The following is a 13,130-nucleotide window of genomic DNA, read 5'->3' on the forward strand; positions in this document are numbered from 1 at the left end:
ACCCTTGGCAAGTTAGTGACCTCCCCTGCATGCAAAGACAGGCTACTGCAGATTGAGCGGACAAGGCCAATAGTGGGTCTAACTGTCAAGAAGGCTGTTTCTGAACGTGTGTTACAGGGGAAAAAGAGGCAGATGGGGCTCATCAACCTGAGAAGGTAGCCTGTCTAGGAGAAGGAAAACTCTGATCCCAAACCTCTGCTGCCTTGCGGGTTATCTTCAGAAGAAGAAAAGGCCAGGGAGTAAATCCTACACAAATCTGGAGTGGAGTCCCTAAGACGGTTGGATGGCACCTTGTACACCTACTTCTGGCAACTCCTGCAGCCAAGTTGGTGCCAAATGTATTGCTCTTCTTTCCTTTGGACCAGATCAGTGAGGCTGAGGGGTGGGATCTTGTCTGGATAGCCCAGGCTTGTGCCCTGGAGAAATCACTTTGGTGTTGCTAAAATGGTCCTGGAACTATTTAGAGCTTTGTAAAGCAAACCAAACTTGGCCCGGTAACTAATCAGCAGCCAAAGCAGCTCCTTCCACAAAGGTGTTATGTGGACATGGCAGGGAGCTTTGTTGAGTTATGTAGCTCCTGCATTCTGGTCCTGCTAGCAAGGAATGATGGGAGTTGTAGTCCAATGATGTTTGCGGACCCAAGGTTGAGAAAGACTGCTCTAGTTTTTGCAGCACTGTCTGATTTCATATCATTTACGAATAAGGAGGCATGTGGATGGATGGTTCTTCCAACCTATCCTAAAGCATGGGTTGCTTGAAAATACAAACAAGTCATCCATGCTTTTTATTTTGTCTTATTTTACTCTTACTCTATTTCTATTCATATGGCACACAATTTATAAGAAAGCAAGGGAATTAAGATTAATATTTTTGTTTGAATTCAACATATTGGCAATTACTGTGCTATTTACCTTTTCCAATACAAAGAGGTATTTGTTAAATCTCAACAATATTCTGCTGTACTCATGTGGTATGTCTGTGTTAATGCTGCACCATGCTTAATTTTTTTGTTTTTGTTTTCTGGCCGCTTCTCTCCCTTTTCTTATTTTTCCTTCTGTCATTTTTTCTTATAATTTTAAAACATAAATAAAAATTATATGGAAAACCCCCCAATTACCCTTGATATCATGAGCAAATTGTGCACGAAGCATTGCATGTGCTTATAGCAGATGTGGTAGGAAAAACTCCCTGGCCTTCATTATGTATGTATAAGACAATAGAGTGACTGATTTTACTGATTACTATTCTGCTTCAATGTGCAAAACCTGGAAGCAACAATAAATTGAATTTCTTTGGCAGATTATCTTTAATGTCCTTTTGCTGATGGAGAGACAAATGAGAAATCAGAAAAGTCTGTGACTCAGTAACTTATTGGACAAGAAGGCTTCCTCCCCCTCAATGTTTCAGAATAACTCTAATCTAATCTTTGTTCTTCATTTCCTCTGAGCAGAGTACCTGGGTTAAGACTAAAAAGTATTGAAAAATAGTGGCATGATGACTCTTCTTGACACACATAATAATGTGTGTCACACACATTATACTGAACAGAATTAAAAGATTACGATCTGCCGGATGTTTGGAGATGCAAGAAATCCCTCTGGACTACATCATTTTGTAATATTTTTGCAACTCCTATATTGAAGAGGCTTTGCTTCTTTAGCCTTAGCTCAGCCAAAGGACAAAGACTTAACAGGCAGCAACAAAACTTCCTGTGGTCTTTTCTGTTCCTTGTTTGCTGGAAATGTCTCGGCTGAATTGACTGTGGTCTTGACAACAGCTATAGTAGGAATGGTTTGGTTCCTACCAGCAAATCCTTCATATTCTCTGGTGTCATAGTAAAATACATTGGAAAACAAAACAAAAACCACAGACGTAAGCACAGAAGAAACGAAACGGTGTTCTTACATAAGAGTTGTGTCCCGTCGTCTAGATTGTGCATGGATTTTCCAGGAAGTCGCTTCCTTTTCACAAGGGGTAGTAGTGAAACCCTCAACATGTTGCTGCACTACAACTCCCCAAATCCCTGAAACCTTGCCTTGCCAGATGCAGCTGAGACTCAGAGGCAGAGCTAGCTGCTCTGGCACCCAGAGTGGCACACATAATGTGCACCTGAGGGTGGGGCACCCACCGCACCCCCTTCCTCTGCCAGTGCTGAGACTAGCAGAAGTTGTAGTTCCAACAATATATTGGGAAGAGGGAAGAAACTACATTGAACAGCCCTACTTGCACATTCTATCTTGCTACTCTAACCTTAGACTTAAGCTTTACAATACCACACAAAGGACTTTTGTATTATCTTCTGGTTCATGCCGCTGTACCTTTTACAAAATACAAGAGACTGCAAAAAGCCATGTCTTTGGAGATACAATGGTACCTCGGGTTACATACACTTCAGGTTACATACACTTCAGGTTACAGACTCTGCTAACCCAGAAATATTACCTCGGGTTAAGAACTTTGCTTCAGGATGAGAACAGAAATAGTGTACCGGTGGCACGGCAGCAGCAGGAGGCCCCATTAGCTAAAGTGGTGCTTCAGGTTAAGAACAGTTTCGGGTTAAGAATGGACCTCTGGAACGAATTAAGTACTTAACCTGAGGTACCACTGTAATTGCCTTCAAAGTAAGTAGCCTTTAGGCTTAAGAATTATCAGTCCTGTACTAGGAAACAAGTTTTAAGTTAGCACAGAAAGGCTGTACACACACAGTGTATTGATTTGCATTTCTGTTCAACGATCTTGCATTGCTGCCATCATAATCTTGCTTTGCTTTTCATCAACAATATCCCCAACTCAATAAACCCACCTTTTCCTCCAGAGATCTCTGGCATTGTAGAAAATGTCCTGAACCCCTGTCCTACCTGGTGGCAAGTCAGTATGTCAAGTCCCCAGTCCAGGGTCAATCCACATGGCCAAAGTCCTGCAGGAGTCCTGGAGTATCCAAGCTGAGGTCCATCAACATGAGCAGTTGAGCAGAGACAGCACCTCAGCTCTGGTGCCCCTTTGCATGCTGATTGCAGCATCTGGGCTTGATGAGGCAGGTGACCCTCACCTGTCCCAAGCCTGCTCCAGCTGATGAATTGGACCTCTCCTCTTAAAGCTAGTGAGCCCCACCTACCTGGCTAGTGAGCTGGACAGTTAGCCCTTGCCAGCCACAGCCTCCTAGAGCCCACTGCTCCCTACGCCTCAGAGCCTGCTATGTTTGGGGAGACAGGGGCCCCTCTGGCTCTGGTGATAGTCCTGCTTTTCTGATTGCTGTGCACTGACTGTCAGGTGTTTGTGCAGGAGCCAGGCCCTGTGACCAATAGGACTTTGCAGGACTGGGGCCTTCCCAAGTCTGTTCTGAAGAGGCAAAGCGCGGCCTCACAGGTGAGGCCAATTGGTAACTCACAGCACCTGGTGGCAAGAGCCGGGAAGGGATATAAGGTCAGCATTACCCTTCGGCTCTTTGCCACAGCAACATGTTCCCTGCCTTGCTGCGTTTGGCTTCTTGCTTCCTGATCCTTGAACCTTGGCTTCTTGACTTCTTGCTTCTTGATCCTCAGACCCCTGACTTCATGACTCCTTGCTTCTTGATCCTTGGACCCTTGCCTTCGTGACTCCTTGCTTTCTGGACCCCCGTTCCTGCTCCCACCCCGCCATCTGGCCCCTGGTCCTGATTCCCCTGCCGGGACTTTGATCGCCCGTGAACCAGACTGTGACACTGACCTCCATCCCCTTGTCATCCTCTCTCACCCTGTGAGTACTTCCTACACCGACCTCTCTTTCCTCATCCTCAGCTTGCCCTGGTATGTCCCAGTCCGGGTTACACCCCTTGCCATGATGTTCCTCCTCGTAATCCTGCCAGTTCAGTTCATGACAGAAAATAGTAAACATGGCAATTATGACAGAGGTGGGTAAAATAGGAATCGCCAAACTTCTCACCTGCTGTTTTAGAATCACTTGCTTTTTCTATGTAGTTCACATACATACCATCTACAGCATATTTTCTTGCCCCTGAAGCCCTTCTTGAGAAACTGGTTTAATTCCAAAGATAGGAGTTCGTTGCAGATTGATTCTGCCTTTTCCCTGCAGCATGTCCATTTGAAAACAGATGGAAACCAAAATAGGCGAGGTCCTGGCAATGAGGTGTGGGCTGACCTGCCCAATAACATTGTGGGTGGGCATATGCCAAGATTGCCACCACCACTTTCTCCTTTGGGGGAAGGCGTTCAAATCAAAGGGAAGGCTTTCAAGCGTGGATCAAAGAACTGCACCTATCCTGATGGCAGGATCTAGGGTAAATCAAGATCGAAAGCAGCATGTTGAGGATGAGCTTGAAAGATTCCAGATGGAGAAAAGCTACATTTTCTGTGCTACAAATGGATATGAGTGTACATAGTACTAGTGCTTTATGAGCAATTGTTCTGAAAATTGAGAGAACTGTCCCTAGGAAAGAAGCTGGATAAATTGCAGGCAAATAGCCCCATCCATAGGTTTTCATCTTGAGATTTGATTTGTGGGGGAGGGAAGAATGTAATATAATATCAGGAAAGCATTCTAATTTCATCCATAAAGCAAAAGCAAGGTGAGCAACAGTTTTCAGCCCATGTAATAGCCAGGGCCAGAATAACAACAGACGCAGGCCAGCATGGCAGCGCAGCGCAAACAATTGATTAGCTATTCAGGATAATCTGGTTGCGCAGGCTTGGTTGACTTCAAAGGTTGAAAGCAGAGGCATGAACCGGGCGAATTTCTAGACTGATTGTACAGTTATGGTTTTTTAAAATCATACTTTCACAGTGTGCTACCCTGATTGCAGGAAGGAAGACGCTGGAGGGATGCATATCCGGTAGAGCTATTCCATGTCTATCAGCAGATTGCAGGAAATTCTTCTCAATGAGAAGAATCTCGGGGGCTTGAGAGCTCTCGTCTTAATTTTCCAGCACTCAAGGACACCAGGAGACAAAGATTTGCTCTGGGGGCATCGCTGTTTATGAAGCACATCAGTTTATTGCAGAAAGTAAAAGGTTACGATAGCTGTAAAAATGCTAGGCAAAGCAGAACCCAATAGTTCAATATGACGTGTAACTAAGATGGTTTGTGTGTTGTGTAAATCCACTAAAGGCTTTGTAAATGGCAAGCTTGGGTGCTGTTTCGCTTTCAGCCAGTCGAGCTGTGCTATTCCCAAGAGGAGCTGAAATCTAAGATTCATAGCCTTGGATTATTTGTCAGTGGAAATCCAAGTGCCACTGCTCAGTTGCTTTGCAGGCATGGTCCATCATTGCTGGTGCTTTCAACTGAAATGTGTGATGATGCTGAAGATAGATAGTAACTTGCTCTTAGTTAGGGATGGGGGGGGGAATTGATTACATTTACATTTAAAGGTGAACCTACCTGATTCAATCTTTCTGAAACAGCCAAGTAATGTTTAAAAAAATGCATGTACTGGAGTGAAGTGTACATATTAGTGAAAATAACCTACGGTACATAAATGTATTACTTTAGGAGAAATTGGTTTGTAAAAATGTGCACATTAAGCCAAATAGTATGCAAAGATATGTATATTAGGAGAATTAGCACTGAAATGCTGCTGAATTTTCATGAGGACTTTTTATATAAAAACAACAACAACAGCTCACAAACTGATGTGGAAATGTTGAAAACTGGAGTGGAAAAAAATGAGGAACTGAAATGGACAGATTCACCCACCGCTCCCTTACCCTTAGATATCCCATCTTTGGCTCTGCAATATGTCCCACAACATCCTCTTTTCTCCAGAGTAAGTAATGAACCAACCAGAGCTAGGAATGTCATTATTATTATTTATTAAATTTATATACCGCCCTTCAACTGAAGATGGCAGAGCGGTAATGTAAAGGAGTTCACTTTCCAGTTACTGATTCCTATGTGCTTTAGCATCAGTCTCTTACCCATTCTATTTTCATTAGCAATGCAAGTGTCAAGTACGGAATATCCAATTCTGTCTTGCGGATTGGCCTTAGAAATTTATCTGTGACCAGAAACCTTTGGAGGGCAACCCCTGTTTAAGTTCCTTGTTATCTGCCTGCAAAACTCAGGAAAGATACAAATTTCCCTCAGAATGCTGATATCCTGCATATAAACCCTGCTTCGTAACAAAAAAGGGTGCTGTTTCGACACTTCTGTCTCCAGACACTCCTGTCTCCCTCGCAAAACTAATCTTGCGTGTGCGTAATGAGCCTTAGACAAGCTGCCAATATTACTAAACAAGGGGCTAAGATAACAGTAGCCAGGTTTACAAGATTTCCACTTAACAATGCTGCCATTGGGTGTGAAATAATATGCTCTAGCTGTCAAATCCATCTGTTCAGCTACACAGCCTATGCATGCAAATCAGTCAGTCTTGCACATATACAAAGGTGGCTTTGAGACAAAGATTTGACAGTTTAAATTGAATTGGGGTCATGCGATAGGATTGTCTAAATATGTTTTTATAAAGAGGGGTTCTTAAGTTTCTCATCGCCGAGTTTGGAGAACGGCGCAGAGTGGTATGCGGTTGTAATTTTTGGAGGTTTTGACCATATTTGAAGGTTTTGACCATTTTTCAATTCTCAGTAAGGCAAGGTGGCCTTCCAGACGTTGTTGGACTACAACTCCCATCACCTCTGACCATTGGCTATGTTATCTCATGCTGATGGGAGTTGTATTCCAACAACTACCAGAGGGCAACAAGTTCTCTACCCCAGAGATATGGATTGAAAAGTCAAGCCGGCCTCAGGTCATTAGCCTAGTTAGGAACACAAAGGACCTTCTCATCGGGCCTGGTATCAGAATGGTTGGATAAGAACCAGGGCCTGGGGCCACTGTGGATGACACTGGTGCTACTTCATTTTCAACTGGAAATGGAGAGGCCTGGTGCCGAATAGAGAAACTCGATGCTGGGAGGCTGCAACACCTCTGCTTCCCCTCAAGAACCTGTGGTATCTGGCATTGCATTGCATAGGGATGTTATGTTGGGGTTGGAGGCAGTTGGCCCTTGGAGGAAAGGAGAGAGTGGAAGTCACTCCTGACTCAGGGCTAGGCCCAACTGGGTTTTGTTTTTTTTAAGAATAGCACAGCCAGGCACATCAGCACCTATTTACCATCTAGTAAGCTCAAGGAGACAGCGGCAGCAGAGAGCACTTGGATTTCCTCAAAACAGGTACCAGAGCTGAATGCCTTATGGCAAGTCAGACCATTTTTCTGGAGTACAGTATTGCATACACTGGATCAGGGGTAGGCAAACTAAGGCCTGGGGGCCAGATCCGGCCCAGTCGCCTTCTAAATCCGGCCCACAGACGGTCCGGCAATCAGCATGTTTTTACATGAGTAGAATGTGTCCTTTTATTTAAAATGCATCTCTGGGTGATTTGTGGGGCATAGGAATGCGTTCATTCCCCCCCCCCCCAAATAATATAGTCCGGCCCCCCACAAGCTTGGAGGGACAGTGGACCGGCCCCCTGCTGAAAAAGTCTGCTGACCCTTGCACTGGATGGACAGCTGTTCTCCAGGTTTTCGGACAGGGGGAGTTGACTGGCCTGATCTGGAGATGTTGAAGATTGGAACTGGGACCTACTACTGCCTGGGAAGCCCATACTCCACCACTGTGGCACTTGAAAGAGCAAAGCTATGAAAAAGCAGTTGTCCATACAGAGATGGAAGGGAGCAAGCTAGACGGATTTGGGGACTTCTGTTGGGCTGGCAGAGGAAGAAGTGCAGTACAGTAGTACCTCAGATTAAGTACTTAATTCGTTCTGGAGGTCCATTCTTAACCTGAAACTGTTCTTAACCTGAAGCACCACTTTAGCTAATGGGGCCTCCTGCTGCCACCATGCTGCTGAAGCACGATTTCTGTTCTCATCCTGAAGCAAAGTTCTTAATCCGAGGTACTATTTCTGGGTTAGCGGAGTCTGTAACCTGAAGCGTATGTAACCTGAAGTACCACTGTATTGGTTTAATTCTACCTTACATTCATTACGTTTGATTGCCAAACAAACTGTTGACTTCTTTATTCCTACAGAATCTTTACAGGAATCCTAAAAAATATGAATAGAGATGTGAAGACCCATGAAAAATTCGACAAATTGGGGAGGTTGATTTCCCCCTTGGTTTTTCCAAATTGTTTCCAATATATTATGGCGGGGGAGGGCAAAGAAATGTTGCGCTGTCCTCCTGCTGTGCCTTCACCCCTCTAGATGTGAAATTAATAAGTTGTTGGAAGAACAGTCCAGGAAAAATGTAACCCCCCCCCATCAAAAATCAAAAGTGCATACAAATTTTTGCAAGGAGAACACGTGACCTTGTGAGCAAGAAAGGGGTGTGTGTGTGATTCTCTAAAATGCTTGCTTTCAGTGGATATGGGTAGCTTCCGAGCTGTAGAAAATGTTCATTGAGAGGTTAAGAACAAAAACAAAACGGAAACAAAATGGTGAAATAAATTGACTGATGTTGCCCTGGGTAAAACTGCAGGGGGAAAAGATGATTGTAGAAATGCAGAGAAAGGAAGAAAAAAGCAAGATGACTTTGACTTTATGTGTTTTATCTATTCAGTTTTGATATATGGTGATGTGCTGAATAGTCCCTGAGACTTAAGTATCCAGCGCAAGGCAATTTATGTTGATTAAATGGCTCGCTAGCTATGAAATGGCGCAGTGCCGAGTCTCCTGGAATGCATAGAGCTATCCTGGATGTCACCCACGCTTGCATTAGAAGGAGAGCTAAAGGAAATATATATTGTTGCATGCCACCCCAATCTCTGAGTGGCACAAGATTCCAGGGTTTCCAGGGGTTTGTGTTTCCTTTGGAATGAGAGACAGCCGAGACTGTGATGTCTTTATGAAATATGGTATATAGTTTATTGACACACATATAGAACCTAAGCCTACGATGCAGCATTAAGACCCCAAGAGGGTCTTGCTTCTTCCATAGCCACAGCCGTGGATTCCAGCACCAATCAGGCATGGCTCTGTCTCTCAGCTACCCAGCTTCTAGCTCGCTCATACAACTCCCAACTCTAGCCTTTGTGAGTTGTGTTACTGTGTTCCATGGGACTATTGTCCTTTGTTCTTTTTCTCTTTGCTGTCTGATGCTAGAGAGAGAGAGGGAGCCATGTTGCAGTGCTCCGTGTGTATATATGTAAATAAAGTCGATTAGCCAAAATGCTGAGTTGCTGAGGTCTGTTATGCAAACTGCGAACACTCTGCGGATCCCTAAGTGTGTCTGTTGGCATCGGTCGCTGTGATGTTCAGGCTGAAGAAAGCTTTTGAAGCTCCCGAACGATCGACCAGGGGGAAGAGAACATGCCAGTCGGGAATGTGTCTCTGCCAGGGTCCTACTCGAGTGTAGGCTGAACTCCTGACAGAGGGGACCCACCCATTTGCTATCTGGCACAGAGCCACTTCCTTTGTTATCTTAAAGCCCCATACTTTGTCGTGCAGCGAAGTCAAAACGCAGAGTCTTCACAGTAAACAAATAAAACTTTACTGAGGCAAACAGGCTTCTTCACACAATCTATACAAACAAAAATAAATAAGGAGCCCATTGAGCCCATATATTTATCCTTCCTGGCTCCGTGTGACTTCCTGCAATTGAAACAATATTTGTATAAGGAATGAGTCAGAGTGAATCAGCTAGAAGAATGAATCTGCACTTTTCAGCATTTTCCAACACTTTACTGCTTCTGCTCTCAAAATACCTTTGTCACATGACATACTTATAGGGCCATCACCTCACCAGGAAGCTAGCCTGGCTATTCCAGCAATTGAATCTGTGCTGGATCCACGAATTAGAAAGGGGCTCAGGCTTATAGCCTACCCATAGCTGTCAAGCGTCCCTTATTTGGCGGGACAGTCCCTTATCCCAGCGCCATGTCCTGCTGCTGTCCCTTATTGATGATGTCCCTTAAATAAGCTACTGAAGGTAATGGGGCCCTTTCTATGTCCAGCTGTCCTTTGTCAACAACAAATTGTTGCTTTTTTGTGTTTAATATATGCTATATGGTAATTTATGGACCTAATAGGTATCTAAAGCCATTTGCACGCAACAAAATATTTATTTTATCAAAGTAATTGTTGATCTCTTATTTTGGCTGCTGATCCCTTATTTTTGAGGCTGCTGGTCCCTTATTTTCAAATCTGTAAGTTGACAGCTATGAGCCTACCTCCGCACAAACTTGTAAAGCTGTATTACCTGATTCTGTACATGTTGGATTCCGGAAAGGAGACTTGTATAGAACAAGTATAATAAAGAAATAGTTTCCTACTTTTATTGATGTGTATTCATTGCCTATCACTTATCTAAGCTTTTACGAGGAAAAGGCTAATCACAGGAAAGTCGGCTCTCCCTTTAAGGGCTGTCCTGGAGTTGTTTTCTGCATGCTTTTCACTTACAAGGTTCTGGATAATTCAAACCAAAATAAAATCCTGACCTCCTTTCTGCCCGATTGCAATTGTATAGCTTTGGCTTAATACCCTATTACCATCTGGAATCCAGTTGTAAGTGAATCTATGTACATTATATAACTCGAATTGGTTTATACAACGAGAAGGGGGGAATATAATATATCCTTAAGCCTTTTTAAATTGGGATAAGTCCAGTGCGAGAAATTTGTTCCTATTATCTAGTCTTGCTAAATTTGGATAAATGCATGAGCATGATTTAAAACAACAACAACAACTGTGTCTTTGCAGATGTCTTATATGAGCATTCTCTATACTTTGTTGCTTGTTAATGGGCAGAATGATTTTCCTGTTATCAGTGGCTTGTTTAATAATAGTGCTTATTAAACCAAGTGCTTAATTTTTCAAATGGAGCTCTGCTAGGACTCGAGCCTGCCTGGTCAAATTGTCAGAGCTGAACTTGGAAGCCCTAACTTCCAATCATGTATTTACTGGAACTCTGCACATTCTCATAACCCATTTTATTATCATTCCATTGTTGGCTGCAGGCGCCGAAAGCAGGTTGTGGGAGACTAAGCCTTGGTGGATCCTAGTTAGGGATAGGTGTATCTCTTAATTGTGGTTTCTCTTAGTTTCTCATTTTTCCAATCTTAAATTTGGGTCTCCACATTTCCATATCAGTATTTGACTATAGTAAGTTAGCAGCTTATGCAGGGTTATATAAATTGCATAAAGTCAAAATCCATTAGGTAGGGTTGCCATATTTCAAAAAGTAAAAACCAGGACACCCTGAGCTTTTTGTAGGAACACTCCAAAATCATTGACCTTTTTTTTTTTTTTTTAAGGAAACCACTGAAATTGTTGAGCTTCTTTTAGGATAAAACCTGAAAGTTGTTGGACAATGCACTCTATGTGGGGCTACCTTTGAAGGTGACCCAGAAACTACAACTAATCCAGAATGCGGCAGCTAGACTGGTGCCTGGGAGCGGCTGCTGAGACCATATAACACCAGTCCTGAAAGACCTACATTGGCTCCCAGTACGTTTCCAAGCACAATTCAAAGTGTTGGTGCTGATCTTTAAAGCCCTAAATGGCCTCGGCCCAGTGTACCTGAAGGAGGGTCTCCACCCCCATCATTCAGCCCGGACCCTGAGGTCCAGCGCCGAGGGCCTTCTGGCGGTTCCCTCACTGTGTGAAGTGAGGTTACAGGGAACCAGGCAGAGGGCCTTCTTGGTAGTGGCGCCCACCCTGTGGAACGCCCTCCCACCTGATGTCAAGGAAATAAACAATATCTGACTCCTAGAAGACATCTGAAAGCAACCCTGTTTAGGGAAGTTTTTAATGTCTGATGTTTTAATGTATTTTTAATTTTTTGTTGGAAGCTGCCCAGAGTGGCTGGGGAAACCCAGCCAGATGGGCAGGGTAGAAATAATAATAATAATAATAATAATAATAATAATAATAATAATAATGGTAGTTGTTGTTGTTATTGTTATAAAAAGGCCCTTTTCGGAAATTCCCCCTGGATGTCAATTCCGCTTTTGAAATCCCAGTAACATCCGGGAAAAATCTGGACATATGGCAGCCCTACATTAGATTCAATGGTGGATGGGAGTGTCAAAGTAATTTCCCCAGAACCTCACCCCCTTTCCACCCCTTCTTAATTTTTTCTTTTTTTCTTTTTGCCAGCCACATAAAGCTGAATGAACAAAAGTTAAATGCAAGTAAGTTGTGGGCTTACTGAATTATTTTTAAAAATCCTGAAAATCCATCTACACTTCAGTGCAGATTTCGCTTAATTTCTGCAAAGCAATTTTGCCTAGCATAACGGATTCTTGTATGTTATTTTCACTAATATATGTATTTTTATGCATACTTTACCCTAGTATGTGCATTTTTTTTGCTCATATTGCTTGGTTGGGGGATCTGTATTGCAAAACTCAGAGAAGTGCAAATTTCAAAGGGTTCCACTTGCCCTGTGGAACTCCCTGCTAGCAGAGCTTTGGCAGCAATCACCCCTGCTTACTTTCAGCCATCTGTTGAAAACTGTATTATTCAGACAGGTCTTGGAAATCTATATTTCTCTTTCTTCCCATCCAACTTTCATGGGTGCTTTTCTACTGTTTTCCCTATGGTTTTGATGTCTTTGTAGTTGTTTTTAATCAACGTTACTGTAATTTTCTATGTTGTGTACTGCCTTGCTGCATTTCTATGAAACTTTGCTATACACATATTGAAATAAAATAAATAAAAATAAAATCCCAAAGTTGACCCAAGCAGATGAACATTCTATGCATCCCCTTACCGTGAATCCTGATGGGGACCAAAATCAGACTTTGCCTCCCCTGCAGATCTTAAGGATAAAGTTGCCAGGTATCAGAGAAGCTGCTCCTACAGATATATGTGGGTCATGCCTCTATACAGCTTAGCAACCCAACACCTTGAATCAAGTCCAGTGCAGGCCTTTTAGGACAGGTGATACATGATCCCATCTCGCTATCTTCACTAGGGGTGGCTTTCAGATTGTTTTCAAGTGCAGCCCCATGTAAAAGCACATTGCAACAATCCAAACATGGGATCCCGAAGGCCTGGGTAACTGATAGCAGGCTATTCTGATCCAGGAATGGCCACAACTTGCAAACCAGCTGGCGCTGTAAATAGACACCCTTTGCCACTGATGTCACACACAATATCTCAATTTCTCCAATAACAGCTGTGGCTCAAGGAGTACACTGG

This window comes from Podarcis filfolensis (assembly GCF_964270895.1).
Source record: "Podarcis filfolensis genome assembly, chromosome: 5".
NCBI classification, from domain to species: Eukaryota; Metazoa; Chordata; class Lepidosauria; order Squamata; family Lacertidae; genus Podarcis; species Podarcis filfolensis.